The following is a 13,918-nucleotide window of genomic DNA, read 5'->3' as shown; positions in this document are numbered from 1 at the left end:
TCATTGCCAGCTACAGGACCCCCTCCATGAATTAGGATACCCACTCTGGCTATTTGGATCTACTTGAATCTGTCAAGATACATCCAAACACCATGGTTTTGGGTGACTTTAACTTCCCATCCATTGACTGGGTAATTTACTCGGGCACAAACTCACTTGCCCAAAGGTTCCTCGACATTGTTAACTCCAATGCCCTGGATCAGCTGATTGACACCCCCACAAGGGGTGCCAACACCCTGGATATGGTGCTTTCCAATATGGTGCACCACTGTAGCACCCACACTGTGAGGTCCTCCCTGGTGAGATCTGACCACAAACTGGTCTAATTCGAAGTAACTATCACACTTGATTCCCCCCCTCCCTGCAGCAACTAAACTAAAAAACATCTCCAAAGCAGATTATAACCTTTTACGGGATGGTATAAATAGCTTCACTGCACCTCCCCCGTCAGATGGAACTGGCAACTATGCCAAACTTTACACCAATGTTTTATATGAACACCTGTATACCTGTATTGACTCGGCTGTACCTGATAGGACCAAAACAAGCTCCTCAAGGAAGAGCAAACCTGCCTGGTGGACAACTGCCATTAACAGGCTTTACAATAAGAGGGAGAAATTGCTAAGAGTAAGAGGGAGTGAGCCTTCCTAAACTGGAAACACTCCCTCCTCAGCTTAAACAAGCAAATAAGACTTCTTGTGAAGTCCTCCAAAGAAAACTATGAGTCCAAATTAGCTTTATCAAAAAAGGGCAACCACAAGACATTCTATAGTTACATTTGTAACCTAAAAGGGAAGGTCCAGATTTGTGCTGAACTGGTAGTTAATGATACCACATATACTGAACCTGTGGACATAGCTAACCTGTTGGCTGACAGGTTCTGTGAAAACTTTACTACCCTGTCCCTGCCACATGTACTCCATGACATCCCTACCCCCTGTCCCCTACCTTGTATCCTGTAAAGAGCAGGTTGTAAATGCCCTCTCTAAGGCCAAAACACAGAATCTATGGGACCTGATAACATCCCAGGCTGCATCCTACATGGGCTCCAACATGAATTAGGAACACCATTAGGTACTCTTTTCAATCATAGTCTAAGCACCGGCTTCATACCAGCTGAATGGAAAACAGCCACCGTTATTCCCTTGCACAAAGGTGGTGCTTCCACTGTCCCCAGGAACTACAGACCTATTAGCCTGACTAGCCTTATCTGCAAGGCTATGAAACAAATCATCATGGATCTTATAAACAAAGATATAAGTAATCGCCAAACACTTGACCCTACTCAGTTTGGATTTGTCAAAGGGAGATCATGCCTGTTAAACCTGGCCGACTTCTTTGAAACAGTCACCAAGGCCCTGGATGAAGGGAAATCTGTGCATACAGCCTACCTGGACTTAGCCATGGCATTTGACACTATCCCCCACTCAGGCATCACTGACAAACTCAACCATCTAAGCATCAACCCTTATATCATTAGACGGGTCACTAAATGGCTCACTGACAGAACTCACATAGTCAAAACAGGGGAATTCACCTCCAACAGCAGACCTGTAACCAGTGGTGCTCACAGGGATCAGTCCTGGGACCTCTGCTGTTTGGAATCTATTTCTCCAAAGTACAAGCAAAAACTAAAGGTCTGTGGCTGACAAAATTTGCTGATGACTGCAAACTGGGAATGGTCACAGAATCTCTAAATGATGTCAACATCCTACAAGAGGGTCTTGGACAAACAAATGATTGGTACCAAAATCATGGCCTTAAACTCAATGCAAAACATGTATTATCATTCCTTTTGGTAAAAGCAATGTTCCTGCTAAGTACCATGTCAATGGCAACACCTTAAGTACGCACTCAGTGGTGAGAGACCTGGGCACACAGGTTGACAGCAACCTTACCTCTGGCCACTATGTCTCCAGAGTGGTAAGAAGGTCATTCTATGTTGCTCATCTCATACGTACGGGCATTGCCTCCAGAAAAAAAGAAGTTATAACCTCCCTGTACTCTTCCCTCATCAGGTAAAAAAATTGAGTACAATGGCCCTTCTGGTATGTACCTTTCCAAGCACCTGCAGAAATTGGAGAAACCACAAAGGTTCCTCACAAGGAAGATTCAAGGCCTTCAGCATCTGAGCTATGGGGATCATCTGAAATCACTGTTCTGCCTTGCATACAAGGCAATCTCTGACCTGGTTTATTGGAAATGCTGCATATCCATAAGTCAAATGGTACACTGGTTACTCGCTCTAAAGGCCTTAACCTGGTATGTGACACTAATAAAACATGCTCGGGGATAGATTTGTCTCCCAGACATTACCACACCTTTGGAACTGACTCCCACTACATGTCAAACAGAGTACCTCTTTGGCCCTCTTCAAACGCAATCTGGATGGTTGGATGGGTGACCGTACAATCATCCAGGGAGTTCTACCTGTGCCCCTCTAGGAACTTGGCTAGGCTTGTAAGGACCCTACGGCCATTAGCCTAGTAACTTCCTATGATCCTATGATCATTCACTTCCAGCACATTTATTACCAGATTTTTTATAATTGACTTCTGGCTGTGGCCCAGTGAGATAAGTTCTTGTTGGTTTTCACTGAGAAAAGGCTTCATCAATGTACCTGTTTCCTGCTGGTCCATCAACACTGAGAAATGAACTTCTACCATGGCACTACGATCCAGCATTGAAGACTGAGATGACAGGACCAGCTTGAATTGTAGAGGTTCCAACATTTAAATCTTGGCTGGATGAGTCCATACCAAATGCCTGTCCAACATGGCTTTGATCCACTTAAGATGCTTCTTTGTCAGAGAAATCTGGAAGGATGGGACAATCCTAGCTTGCCATCCAAACTGCACTGTTGCATTAGCTTTGTCAATAGCCCATTATGCAGGGGAGATATATATCCATCTTTTTTTCAGTAATGGCTATTTAATGAGTACCCCATGCCCAATGATGGGCACTCCTGTTGTGCTGTCTGTCTCATTGAGGTATACTACATATCCCTGTGCAATTTGTCAAGGTTTTAATTGAGCAAAAAGAGAAGTTGATGAAATAAGCTTGATACATATCTCATGTTCTCAACTGAAAAGAAAAGCTGAAATTACACCAAAGGGCATTGTTACCTTGAAGAATACAGTAAAGAATATCAGCTACACTGAGGGACTGAATTTGATCTTGAGAAAGATGAAAATATTGAGCTTTATGGCTGAAGAAGAGGCATTCACATCCCAACCTGGCACATAATAAATAAGAAGTGGAGAGACTGGAGCCAAGCAGCATCATGGGAGCCAGGTGAGGGTATGAACTGCCTGAAGAGGTTCTAAGACCCAAGTGGTCCTAACACCTCTGACATTTACTTCAGACTATTATCAAAGATGAACCACTTCTTACTAGATCTACTATTTCACCTACCAGACTGTCAACAAGATTTTCTTTTAACATATACTAGAAGAATGCAAAGTTCCTGTAATCACGGCTGCACAGGTAAAAAACACACTCTCCAAAGCAGATAACACAGCATCCATGGGATCTGACAACATCCCAGGCTGCGTTCTACACTAACTGCACCCCACCTAAGTACCACGTTCAGTCATAGCCTCACCTCAGGCTTTGTGCCCACTGAATGGTGGACAGCGATGGTTATCCGACTGCACAAAGTGGGAGCCACCACAGACCCCAGGAACTACTGCCCCATTAGCCTGATGAGCCTGGTCTGCAAGGCCATGGAACGTATCATCATGGAACTTATAAACAAAGACATTGGTAATCTCCATACTATGGACCCCACCCAGTTCGGGTGTGTGAAAGGCAGATCATGTCTCCTAAACCTGATAGACTTCTTTGAAGCAGTCACCAAAGCTGTAGACAAGGGTAAGGTGGTTCACACAGCCTATCTAGATCTCACCAAGGCTTTTAACACCATCCCCCACTTTGGAATTATAGATAAACTCACTAAACTAGGTATAAAACACTATGTCACAAGATGGGTTGCCAACTGGCTCACTGACAGAAACCACACTGTAAAGTACCAGACTCTAAATACGACTTCAGACCAGTGACAAATGGAGTACCACAAGGTTCAGTCCTGGGTCCTCTACTGTTTGGTATCTACTTCTCTGAAGTACAGGCTAACACAGAAGGTCTTTGGCTAACAAAGTTTGCAGATAACTGCAAACTAGGAGCCATAGTCAAAACTCCTAACGATGTGGACATCCTACAAAAGGGCCTCACTGAGACAGATGCCTGGTGTCAAAGCCATGGCCTCAAGCTCAATGCCAAAAAGTGCATTGTCATCCCCTTTGGTGAAAACTCTGCACCCATGAACTACCACATAGGCGGTAGTCTACTTAAAGCCAAAAGTATGATAAGAGACCTTGGGACACAGGTGGAGAGCAGTCTCTCCTTTGATAATCATATCGCCACAGTAGTCAGGAAATCCTTCTACATGGCACACCTCATTACAAAAGGTTTCTCATCCAGGAAAAAATAGATCATTGTTGCCCTCTACTCATCACTCATTAGACTCATTACAGAGTACAATGCCCCTTTTGGTATGTACCTCACAAGACATGTATAACAACTGGAAAGGCCACAGAAATACCTCACAAAGAGGATTAATGGCCTCAAACAGATGACCTATGCAGACCATCTCAAAAAACTCCAGCTTTACTCTGTTGCATACCGCCTACTCAGAGCCAATCTCTGCCTAACATACAAAGCTATGCCAAACCCAGAGCTGTTGGACATGGCCCACTTAAAGAAATCCCAATCCCTCCAAGCTACACACTCTAGGGACCTAGACCATGTCACTACAATAAACAGAACATGCTGGAGGGATAGATTCCTGTACCAGAGACTTCCCATACTCTGGAACAAACTACCTATCTATATCAAACAAAGCTCCTCATTAGCACTCTTCAAGAAAAATCTTGATGATTGGATGGGAAATAGGAAATTCCTCCCAGGGATCACTTCTGTGGCTCTGCTCGACAGGGGCACAGGAAAATAATTTTCTTGGGTGGCGAAAGCCAGGATACCTTTTTGGCTAGGCTTATAAAGGCCTTAGGGCCAATAGCCCAGTACCTACCTATGAACCTATGATAAATAGCCTGCCTTGTATGTTTCATAGGGTCAGATTATTTATAAACCCTGCTCCCCACTGTACAAGTGTTTAACAGCAACACTGGTCATATGTCAGTTACTTCAGATGTAACAGTTTAAATGTTTTATTATATTCAAGAATATGACTGCCTTTTTTTTGAAATATGGCTACATATTTCTACTGTTTTAAGTCCAGTGTTCAAACACTGCTTCCTTCAGCTTCCTCTACAAATGTATATTCATAATGCAAATGCACTTCATGCTAACTGCTGTAAACTGGAGAAACTTGTAAATCACTTCACATGCTTTAAAGGTCTTATGCATGCACACACTTTTGCTTACTCCTTTTTAACTCCTCCTCATATAATGGAATTATCAATTTGACTGAATTGAGATGTACTAGCAAACCCAGTGTCAAAAATGTGAAAAGGGGATTTTTTTTTTACATTTTTCATATGCTTTTACTAAAGACCCAGGGTTTGTTTTCATATCCAGTAATTTTTTTCATTCATGACACTAAAATATAACTTTACACCTGGATGTCATGCTTTCTTTGTTTTCATTTACATCACCTGCTTTTGTATAGAGTACTTCATACATCACCTATTATAGTGTTGCTTCCTTTATTTCAATGTATCCACAGAGTTGCAGTGCATTACTGTTGATGCAGAGCTATTTAAATGAAATGGTTTCAAACTCACAGACCATCTGTTTCCAAACACAGTTTGCCAAAACATCAAGACTGCATAAATGAATTCCATATGAACAACATTTTCTGCAGCTTAAAGGAGCTTTGTCAGACTGAAGCCAAAACTTTGGAAAAATTCAAAACCTTTGGGAGTTAGACAGTGTGACTCAAATACAGAAAGAATGCTTGATTATATAAAACTTCAGCATGTAATAAAGGGGAAAGGACGCTATACAGATGGCAATTTTTGTGATTCAGGAGCAAACTGGTACCTTTGCATAAGGTAACATAGTTTATTAATCCTTATTTATGCAGTGTCCCATTGTTCCAAAAAAAAGCTTAACATATGCAAGAGCACCAGATGATGTTAAGGGCAAAGACTCAGAGAGCATTACTTTATTAGTAAATGCTTGAATATTCTTACCGATCCACTTGCAGAGAAACAGAAACTGCAGACAATTCATCTATATTCTTGGCACCTGTGCAGTTATGCTACAGAAGGGGAAAGGTGACAGGATTAGGTAGACAGATGCTATGTCTCTATATATATCTAACCCTCTTCACAACAATGACTTGCAGAAAGGTGAAGTTCAACTCCTGCTTCTGTTGTCCAGTGGTGACTTTCAGATCCATTGCAAAATATTAAATAGTATATTATTATTAAATATAGATTTTACTACACTCCAGCAGCTAACAGAATATCAATAAGCCTGCGGTACACAAAGATCTTTACTTAGGACTCTTTTGCTTCTAACCTAAGACATTCTCCTGGCTATCAATAAAATGAATGAACAAATGAATTACCATCTATTTGTTTCAACGGTCCTTAACCACCCCCAAACTACACCCTGGAGAAATGTTTAAATGCATAGCTGCAGCTCACCTTTCCTGGGCTAAGAAAAATTTGGGGGAAGACAAGAAGCATCCTTCTATCACTAAGTCAAGAATGTATGAGGGCAGACACTTTACATTAAAAGATGAAAGTCTCCACCACTCTTCATAGGGAAGCACCTTTGAATGGCACATCTGCTTTGTCAGCAGTGGTGTCAAGAGTGAGGCCTTCATGTCTGGGCCTAGACAGCCATATGTCATTTAAGCTACTGCATGCACTTTTTAGAATACTTTTTTTAATTTTGTGCAGTAAGATATACCAGAGTTTAAATAAAACTGGCATTTTTACTGCAGTTTAACTTAATGAACTTATATCTTGTTAAATTCCTTTTTTCCTCACAGGATGCTTAGTTACCACTTTTAAGCCTGTCATTTCAAGATTTTTTTTAATGGAATGTAAAGGTATGCTAATCAAAATATGCACTGCTTGGGTTAGGATATCCTACCCTAAGGGTTCCTGCCCTCACAGCACTGGAGAAGATTCCTGACTGCATTCCAGGCAATCAGAGGTTCAACTAGCAGGTATGGCGGGGTAGGAGAGGAGTGGTACGTTCTGCTCTCCTTGACCCTTGAGGGTTGCATGCACTTTGAGGGCAAACTGAGTAGTGCTAACTTCCTAAAAGAGACTGGGAAGCTCTTAACTCATGCTAATAGGGAATACCTGGAATGAATGCCCCTTGCTGATGTCAGGAGAAGCCTCTCTCCTACACCTTGCAGAGCTTATGCATTAGGAATGGCGGAAGCTAAAAGAAGAAAGTCTCAAACCACCTAAGATGGCTATCGGAATGGTGCCTCTACCTGGATGTCCCTAACCCAAGTGATAGGAAATGAACTGGCTGACTGGCTGTGGGGGAGGGGGGGTGATAACTGACAAACATCAGGGGCCAAAGAATGCAAAATAAAAAAGAAGGTGGTGGGATTTATATTCTAGGAGATGGTGTAGAATTTTAAAAATTATGCCCCTCTTCCTGATTGCTGCATGTCTGGAAATGGGAAAAACAGTGAGCTTGTAGCTGAAAACTGGTGTCCCATCCATGTGTAGTGTCCATAGCAGTAGGTAGTTGTAAGTTGGTGTCCCATCTATGTGTAGTGTCCATAGCAGTAAGTAGAAAGCTTCTGTGTTTCTTGGATGCTTGGAGCGAGGAATATTCTTCCATAATGGACAAAGTAAGCAAAACTATAATTAATTAATTAATTAATTAATTAATTAATCAATCAATTAATTAATTAATAATCAAAAAGACTATGCTAGGGGCCACACAGAAGAAGATGACACATGCAAATCTTTTCTGTACATCCTAGCAAAAGGGAAACAGCTGTGGAACTTACTTGGGCCACATTTTGCTGCTTACCTTTGACACTAGTAATTTCTTTATGGGTTAATAAACCATGATTGGATCAAAGTTTGGTGCGAAACAAACAGTACAGCACAAGGGAAGGCACATATGTAGGAAATAGCCCACATCTGTGAAAAAACATCTGCAACCTTTTGTCAGGTCTGATGTACAGATGTTCAACACAGACTTGTCTAGCACATAAAAGAAAGCTTAAGCTTGCATCTGCTATGTATGACATCATTTATTGTATCAGAGGTAAAGAAGGGCATGTTTCCAGTTAAAATATTTTTCTACAGGAATATCAGTGTCTGAGCTTTGCAGACTCATCTTTGAAGATGTGTTGATAACAGCCTTTTCAGCTGCTTATAATAAATTGTATGCCTCTGTGAACATTCAAAAAGAGTATTTTTGAAAAGGCAAAATAAATACAAGATTACCAATGTTTGCTGATGAGAAAATACATAATCTGCCCTTCTCTGGAGTGGCTAATATTCCTCAGCTTAGTCAATAAATTTGTTCACTTTCCTTAACAGCACTGCAGCAGTGCACACTACACAGAATACTACAATGGTTATCAGTGCCGTGCTACAATGTTTGGATGGTGGTAGATAAGGCATTCCTCTTACCTCAATGCGAAATTAACAAATGAGCATCATGCAAACTAAAGGAAGTCATTCATAATTTTATTTGTTTTATTTATCCTTTGTTGACCAAGCTAGTCTTGCTTGATGAGTGGTCTCTTTTCAGGGAGACCAGAGGTGGTATTTATACTACTACAGAGAAATTTGGCCAGGGTATCGGGAATTTCCTCTACTGTTTTTGATAAGTGCTGTGGGAAATTTTAATCCACCTGAGCTACATCCAACTCAAGCAGATGGGATGTCAGTTTAATGTCTCATCTGAAGGAGATGACACACTCACCCTCTTGTGTTGCACTGTGGTAACAGTAATCCATTGCCTGGTATGGGAATAGAACCTACAACTTTCTGCACCAAAAGCAACTGTGCTACCTGTTGCACCACTGGCACAGTTCTAAAAGTGTGTACAGTGCCTGAGTAATGTATTTACATTCAGAGCATGTGGCACTTAAACACACACACACACGCACACACACACACACACACACACACACACACACACACACACACACACACACACACACACACACACACGCACGCACGCACACACACACACACACACACACACACACACACACGAGCGCGCACGCACACACACACATGCACACACACGCACGCACACGCACTCACACAAAATAATGTGGAATGCTATTTCTGCACAGATATATATGCCAACAGCACCATTTATTAGAAAGTAGACCACAGTTAGCTGTAGGCTATTCAAATAAGTAGATCTTTACAGACTGCTTAAAATCACTCAACATTAGGGGACCCTCCACAAGCCAAACAGGTAGCAAACAAATCCCTGAATCCCAGAGGACTTGTGGCAAGCCAAAGGAACTGACATCAGCCTTTGGGAGGCTAAGTAGAATAACCAAAAGTAAGGCACTGGAAGGTTCACCAGAATAAAATCCACTGTTTTATTGATCGCACACGGTATTAAAAAACGTAAAGCACAGTGCTTTAATGTATACTATTGAAGGTGAAAAGGAGAAACATTTTGATTTGTTAAGGAATATTGATTTAAAATGTAAAGAAGTGCATGTTAGAAAGATGGAAAAGATAGAGATATTAATGAATATAAAGAGAATGTGCACTACCCCAAACCTAGGCAGGGGGATAGGTTTTATGACAATGACAATTTAAACAGGGAAAGTGTACATGATGGTGGGTTTGGTGGGCAGGTCAATGATGTTCCTTTTAACATTCAGGACCCTTCAGATTTTCCTTCTCCCCGGAGGTCAGAAAGGTTGAAAACGAAAGGCCCAGTCAGTTACAGGTACAATGCCTGGACAGGACAACGGGGAGCTTACTAAAGACAGATCCTGGGGTCGGAATGGTCAAGGATGGCCCCAAAATAAGTTATAACAATTTTAAAATTTTTAATTATAGCAACATTGATGTGCAGGAAGGTCATTTTAACTTATTCATAAAGGGATTTTCTTTTATCCCTAGGAGAAAGTGTGATGTGTTTAAATTATTGGTGGATTTTAAATTATATATACAAAAAAAGAATCTAGAACTATTTTTTAATGGACAAGAAAGGTCCAACTCACACAACACCACCTTGCATAGGAAAAGCACTTTTAACCCATCTTTGCATCCACAATTAAATAACTTTGAATGTATGGTGGAGAATGAGTTAAGGCAAGCCATAAATAAAACCAAAGTGATTCCAGTTCTTAGTAGGGAAGAGAGAGACTTACTTGAACAATGTAGAAGTAACAAGAATTTAAGAATTATGAAACCGGACATGGGTGGGGGTGTAGTTTTAATGGGCAAAATCACATATGAAGGTAAGATGATGGACATTTTGGGTGATGTCAACCAGTATATAAGGGTTTCTCTGAATGAAGTAAATATTGCTTACAAAAGAATACAAGTATGCTTAAATGATTTGCTCATTGAAGGGCTTATAGACAATGATACTTACAATTTTTTACATGTCGAGAAACCTAGGATTCCATCAATTTTTGGCATCCCCAAGGTCCACAAGGATGTGGGCAACCCACCCTTAAGGCCAATAGTCTCTGCTGAAGGTTCCATAACAGCCCCCTTAGCTAAATCTGTGGATTCTAAGCTTAAAAAAATTGTCCATGGGGGGGAGGCAAATGTACTCAAAGACTCATGGGACCTTTTGAAAAAACTGCATTCAGGCCTTTATTGTGACAACCTTACTTTTATCACGGTTGATGTGATAGATTTATTTTCTTCAATACCCCACACTCTGGGTTTAGAATGGTTAGAAGAGGTTTTAAGTGCTATTAATGACATAAGTTACAATGATTTTAGAACATGTTTAATCTTAATGGATGTGATTTTAAAGAATAATTTTATATTTTTTGAGGGTGAGTATTTTAAACAACTAAGAGGTGTTGCTATGGGGGCCCATTTTGCCCCCATGTATGCTAACATTATACTTTACTACTGGGAAAAGAAATTTGTGTTCAATTGTGATTTCAGGTGTTGTTGGAATTTTTATGCTCATTTTTTGGATGACACTTGTTTATTTTGGGTAGAACCTGAGAGTAGGTTTTTAAATTTCTTTAACTGTTTGTCTAGCACCACAGATTTTTTAAGATTTACGTATGAAATCAATTCTGGCGAGATGTGATACTTGGAACTAAGTATCAGTAAGGCTGGAGGGAATTTCAAAACTAGAGTTTACAGAAAAGCAACATTTTCAAACTCTTACCTATATTATACCAGTGCACATCCACATCACCAGAAGAAAGGGGTAGTAAAGGGTCAGTTTGTTCGAATATCCAGAATGACCTCAGATGACAATGATTTTATTAATGAAATCGCTTATCTTATGGATTTGTTCAGGGCTAGGGGGTACCTAGAAAAGCTTCTAACAGAAGTATATAATGAAGTTTTAGAAGCAAGAAAATCTAGGTTTGTCCCCATTTTCGGGAGTGACAATCAGGACCTTGAAAATATTCAAACTTCAGAGAGGTCAGGTGATAATGGGTACAACAGTGCTTTAGTTATTACTTATGACGGGGATGCTGGGTTGGCCAGAAATATGATAGAAAGAAAATGGAACAGATTTGCTAGTACATCAGACTTGCAGTATATATTTGATAAGCCTTTTAAGTGTATTTACAGAAGGGGATGCTGTATTACAAACCTTTTGGAGAATGGTACCCCTAGGGCAGGTGTTTAACCTTCTAATAAAAGATACACATACAAGTGTGGTTGTTGTGCCCAATGCCCTTATACAGTTGGAGAGATGGTTCATCTGAAAAATAGAGACAGACTTATTAAGACAAATGTTTTTGCTAATTGCAATAGTAATGGTATTATTTATTTAGCCTTGTGTGACAAATGTGAAGCATTCTATATAGGCAAAACTGAGAGAAAATTAAAGTCAAGAATGTATGAACACAGGTATGATACAAAAAAGATGAACAGTAACAATTCTCTGTATAAACATACTTTGAACTGTGCAGGAGCTGATTTTTATTTTTATGTAATAGAAATATTGCCCATTGATCCTAGGGGTGGCCCTTGGGAAATACGCCTAGAATACAGGGAACTGTACTGGCAACTAGTTCTTGAAGCTACTAGGTATCCGGGTTTGAATGAGATGGTTTCATTGAAGCCAGTCTTAAAGCTTAGGTCAGCTAAACTTTAAATTATGTGACTGTCCAGCAGACGGTGCTGTTTAACATTTGTATGATCTACGCAACAGTGTTTTAGATGTGGTTTTACAAGGGTTTTATATTTTTAAATATTTATTTTTTGTTTACAAATTGTAAATAATGTATGTTTTTTACAAGATTCCTGCTTGACCAACAAATGATTTTCTATGCACTTCTGTACTTATTGTGTTTCATTGTGTATACATTTTTTTTGCACTGTGCTTTTAAAAGTATAACAGTTTGTTAATTGATTAATTGGGGATGTTTTTGTATATAAAGGGGTTTCAGAAGTTGGTATGCTCATTTGAAGAAGTTTTTTGTGACAAAAACGTGGTGATACAGTTAATGCATTCTGGATGTGCTTTACGTTTTTTAATATCGTGTGCGATCAATAAAACAGTGGATTTTATTCTGGTGAACCTTCTAGTGCCTTACTTTTGGTTATCAGTTTACTTTTGGCGCTTTTTCCACTTTCTTTGTTTATTTAGGCTAAGTAAAATAGCTGAGACAGTAAGTACCAGGACAAAAGCTCACACAAGTGACCCAAGTCAAACACAACACAATAAATCACTGAAAGAATTTTAAACTAAAATTAAAAAAAAATTTGTTCAGTTGGTCACCATTGCAGGCTCCGCAGAGCTTATTTAATTTATTGGTACTAGAGTTCTGTGTCTGGGAGCCCCAGGTAAAGAGCAATGCAGTAGCCCAGTTCTCAGAAGGAGACAAGTGTGTGAACTGCTGTAGGGAGATCAGACAGCAGAATAAGGTAATTTATAAGGAAGATGTTTCTGTGGCAGAAAGACAAGGATTTGACAACAACTGAGACGTGGTCCCTTGATGTCAGCTTGTCATCAATAATCTCCCCTAAATCACACACCTTCAACAAGAATAACAGCTTTTTTCCACAAGAGGTAATATCTGGAGACATAAATGACAAATGAGTTCCTGAATCTGAAATGTTGCCATCATGTAGTTGTTGAGCCTGAGCTGATTCATAACAGTTCCTGTATGTCATCAATGATACTGTAGCCCTCAAGAAAAAATAATGTCACCTACTAGTTGCTGTAAACTATTGATATTATCAGATTGTTAAAAGAAAGTATACCAAGTTAAAAAAGAGTTTAGTAGTTGAGAAAAACATGATTAAATGCAGTTTCACTCAATAACTAAGTTATTGGAATTGCAGCCATGCAACAAGTCTGGAGGCAGATTTCTCTACATACTCAGTACAGTAGGGCTGTACTCCAACCAGTACTCTAATAAACATTTGGATCACTGCAACATGGGATTAAGGGAAAAAAAACTTGCAGTGAACATGTGAAGAAATGGGCAGTTTAATTGAACTGGCCAAAAATTCTAGTTCATGTACGCATCTAGCTATGAAAGATTTCACTGAAGCCCGAACATGAATTATAATTGTTTTTCCTCCATTAGTCCTGTACAGTACTTAATTCCTAATACATATTTTTAAGACTGTCTGTAAACCTAACGGGAAATGTCATATGAAATGATGAACATTAACATGGACTGAAAACAAAACAAAAAGATAACGTTGTCTATTAAAAGTTTTTGCTACATAGTAGATTTCATTGTAGTGACATGAACCATTTCCTA

The sequence above is a fragment of the Protopterus annectens genome, chromosome 2.part0 (genome assembly GCF_019279795.1).
Source record: "Protopterus annectens isolate FY-2018-M chromosome 2.part0, PAN1.0, whole genome shotgun sequence".
Classification (NCBI taxonomy): domain Eukaryota; kingdom Metazoa; phylum Chordata; order Ceratodontiformes; family Protopteridae; genus Protopterus; species Protopterus annectens.
Note: the sequence above shows the minus strand (reverse complement) of the source record.